This window comes from Geospiza fortis, unplaced genomic scaffold (genome assembly GCF_000277835.1).
Source record: "Geospiza fortis unplaced genomic scaffold, GeoFor_1.0 scaffold157, whole genome shotgun sequence".
In the NCBI taxonomy this organism is placed as follows: domain Eukaryota; kingdom Metazoa; phylum Chordata; class Aves; order Passeriformes; family Thraupidae; genus Geospiza; species Geospiza fortis.
Genome location: NW_005054314.1, coordinates 7,574,443 through 7,578,243, shown reverse-complemented (window position 1 = coordinate 7,578,243; position 3,801 = coordinate 7,574,443). Strand labels below are relative to the sequence as shown.

The 3,801-nt window shown below is 56.4% G+C and overlaps 1 protein-coding gene across 1 annotated transcript in view; it reads right to left on the bottom strand.

Moving 5' to 3' along the window:
* Positions 1–3,801, bottom strand: part of DLG3 (discs large MAGUK scaffold protein 3) — a 38,081-nt gene that overhangs the window by 16,072 nt on the left and 18,208 nt on the right. The gene's annotated exons all lie outside the window — the stretch shown is intronic.

Below are 3,801 nucleotides of genomic sequence, written 5' to 3'. Positions count from 1 at the left end.
CGCTGGTTGAAAAGGCCGGGCTGCCACGCAGGGGTGGAGGCTCCAGGCCTCCCTACCCAGGGCCGAATGGGGAAAGTGCAGCTGTGGCTCCAGGAAAGCTGCTGGCACTGCCACAGCCCACACTGCCAGACCTTGCCTCACAGCCTTCATTTTGTCCCTTGGGCAGTTACAGGTGAGAGAGGACCAGGCTCATCTGTGCTGTAAGACTTGCCTAGAAAGTCTTGTCCACGACCCAGTGGTTTAGATGTGGCTTGGGTTTTAATTCTGGGGAGGGGAGCATGGCAGCTCAGCTGTTGAGGCAAGCACTCACTGCGGAGCAGAGCCACAGCTGCGCTGGGCTTGTGGTGCCACCTCACATGGGGGGAGCAGCAACACTGCTCAGAAATGCTCTGTGGGCTTTGTTTGGGAGCCAGCCCCTCTCCCATGGACCGTCAGTGCAGACAAAAGCAGAGCTGGGGTTATGGGATGGTGCAGCTGCAGCTCGGCATTTCCTGACTCTACAGCCTGGGGATACCCCTGCTACACCCACTTGCCAAAGATACATTTTTACTTAAGGATGGGAAAAAAAAAGCAATACACACAAAAACTGCCAAGTGGCACACACGAAACTCCCTGCAAAGCCTCCTCTCCTGCCGTGTAACACCCAGAGCTGCTGTAACACCAGGCAGGGTCAGTTAATGTAGGGACCATGAGAGCCCCTGGCTGCCCCACGCCAAGGGGCACCCACTGCCTCACCTGCCTTCCTGCTGGCAGAGGGAAACACAGATACAGCAAGGCGTGGACAATACTAATTTCACAAGAAAACCGAGTTCTGCCACCCAAGCAGCACCAGTTTTATTGTGCTCTCAGCAGAGGGAAGGGAGCTCCATCCCACTCCATCTCTTGACCCACACAGCTCATTCTGCCCTGCAATACCCATAAGCTCTTGAATCCCAGAGGAGCATCTGCCAGAAGTGGGTACAGCTTCTTTTTAAACCCTCTTTGGTACCGCCACAGCCCTTGTCCCCAGCTAGGTCATGGCAAACCCTGCTGGGGCACAGATTCCCTGCATGCCCCACACTGAGGGGAACACTGCTCCTGCTGCACAGACTCACTCCTCCTGCAACACTCTTTTCTACAAGAAGTGTGGAGGATGCACTGCCTGGGACTGGGCAGGAAACACAGGGCAAAAGGAGATTTCTCCACCCCAGCATCAGGGTGGAGGTGTTGGAAGGGCAACCTGTGGGTGCCACTGCGCTGCCAGAAATGGCATGTGCATCCCTCTGCAAGCAGCCCAAAGCTCTCAAATGTCCCCATTTCAGCTGGGGCACTCCATGGAAAGGGCCTTTCCTAGTTTTGTTAGAGTGGCCACACTACTGGGAGGGGTGGTAAAACGACAAGAAGCACAAACCAGGCTGGCTGCAGCAAACTGAAGGACACAGGGGCTGCTCTGGCTTTAACCCCCATGGAGCAAACACAGTCCTGCCCTAGGAAGGGTCTGCAAGGAGCCACCAACCCAGATTTGCTGCAGCTGAGGGAGGGCAGAGAGTGGAGGAGCAGCCAAAGCAAACCCACTGCCTCCCTCCCAGAACAGGGGAGACAAGGTTACCCCAGGACTGAGCACAGGGCACTGCCAGGTGCCATGGGCACCCTTTAACTGCACATTGGAACAGTCTTGGAGACAATTACCAGCAGATCACCCCCAGCAAGGAGTGCTCCTGCCTCTGCTCCCTAACTTAGGGCCACCTTGGCTCTGGAACACCTCCTGTGCAGCTGAAACCCTCGCAGGAAGCTTGCCCAGGGTGCAGCAGGGAGGTGAGCCAGGGCTGATCCCCACAGTGCTCAACACGCTCAGGACATGCTTATCAACACTGCAAAGTATGTAACGGTGAGCTGGCACCTCTTGCCCCGAGTGCCATGGCACTGTGTGCCAGGATGTTTGCTCTTCTCACTCAGCAGCTCGATAAAAACACCCCTGCACCCTCCCCCTGCTTTTCCCTTTCCAGGGTGTGGGTGTTCCTAGAGCTGGGCTGATTCTGTCCCCTGGGGTGAGCTCCAGTGGGATCCCTGAGTGCGCACATGCTACAGACCACTGCCAACAGGCAGGGATCACCTGCCTGCCCAAGGATGCCAGCAGCAGCAGCAGCACACTGTGTGACACACCTGCAAACACGCCCAGCAGAGCCAACAAAGCCCTGGGTCTGCAGCTGGGCACCAGGACACGGTACAAAGGAAAGACACTGGCAGCCAGGGGAAAGCAACTCCTGAGTACACATAAAGCCCTGGATCCAAACACTTCTGCCAGGCCAGGCCATCAGCAGAGCCCAGAAATGCTCAGTCACAGGTTTCAGCTCAGCCATTTGCAAAAACTACTGAGAGCTTCAGCCCAGTATTTTAGCACCCTGACCCCAGACACCTTCCCTCTGCACAGGCCTAGGAAAGCAGAAGGAAGCACAGCCACAGGGAAAGCTCAGAAGCTTTTATAACTCATTGCACACCCCTGGAACTCCCCTTTGAACAGACTGACTCAGAGAAAGGCCATAATGTGACTTCTTGTATTTTCAGGTGAGGAATTCAAAGCTTTGTAGCATGGGGCGTGAGGAGGGGGAATTGCTAAATCCAAGTGCTGGTGACAGCAGCAGGCAAAGGTCAGGGGAGAAGTGCTCAGAGGGAACAGACCTCACAAAAACACTGAGGAACCATCACTCCCCCTCCTCGACAGCAGGCAGCAGTGGTCAAAGGCGCTGGTGCTCAGAAGAAAGGCAGGACAGCAGCTCCCCTTTCTAACCTTTCTTGTCTGGCAGGACAAAACAGAGAGGGCTCCTCACCCCCTGAGACCTGCACAAGCAGCCTCTCTGCCCCCTGGACCACAGTGAGGTCAGGCACAGAGCACACTGTGCTCACCCAGCACCCCAAAGCAAGCCCTGCCCATGCTCAGGTACAGAGACAGGTGCCATCCTCCACCTCTGCTAGCGGGGAAGAACTTCTCAAATCCCCCTTCCACCAGCATCTGCTCCTTTGGCATCCTACAACCCAGCTCTCCTGCTCTTTCCACATGACAAACACAGAAAAAGCAAACATTTGAGAGCACACAGCCCATTGAGTGGGTCCAGCCTCACCCACACTGGGGGCTCACATCCACCAGGGAGATCTTTCTCCATGACTCCCAGCCCTTCAAGCCTGTGGAGCACTGAGGGCAACCTCCAAGTCACAACAGCCTGTACTCCACAGCCACAATGCTGCTGCCAGGGATGGCTGCAGCCCCTGTGCCGGGTGCTGCTGCCCACATGTGCCAGGAACCATCAGGGACATGGAAAGTCACCAGCTACAACACACTGACATTTCCGCCTCGGTCTAAGGGGGTTTCAAAACATTTTGTCCAGTTTGACATTTAAGAATCACTTTCGGTTGGCGTCTTTGCCAAATCTCAAGTGGCAAAGGGAGCCAGAAATACGAGAACATTAAGCTCTTCCTGGAAAGAAAGAAAAAAAAAAAAGCCAAAACAAACAAACCCCACACCCACAGCAGAGCCTGAGCAGCACCAATGACTCCGCACCCCAATGGCCTCTGCCATGGGACGGAGGAACAGCGGACACCGGGACCGGCGGGACCTCGCCCAGCGATGCCACAGGAGGCACGAGATGAAGGGCATCTCCTATGTCCTAGGGGGCACATCGGCCTCCTTGAGGGGACCAGAGCAGCTGGTGGGGAAAGCTGGTGGAGGAAGCCAGTGGGGCCCAGGGCAGGCGCGTTTTCCAGCGGACGCGAACGGCGGCATCCCGGCACGTGCACGGTGCGGCCCCGGGATCAGCCCCGGGAGCA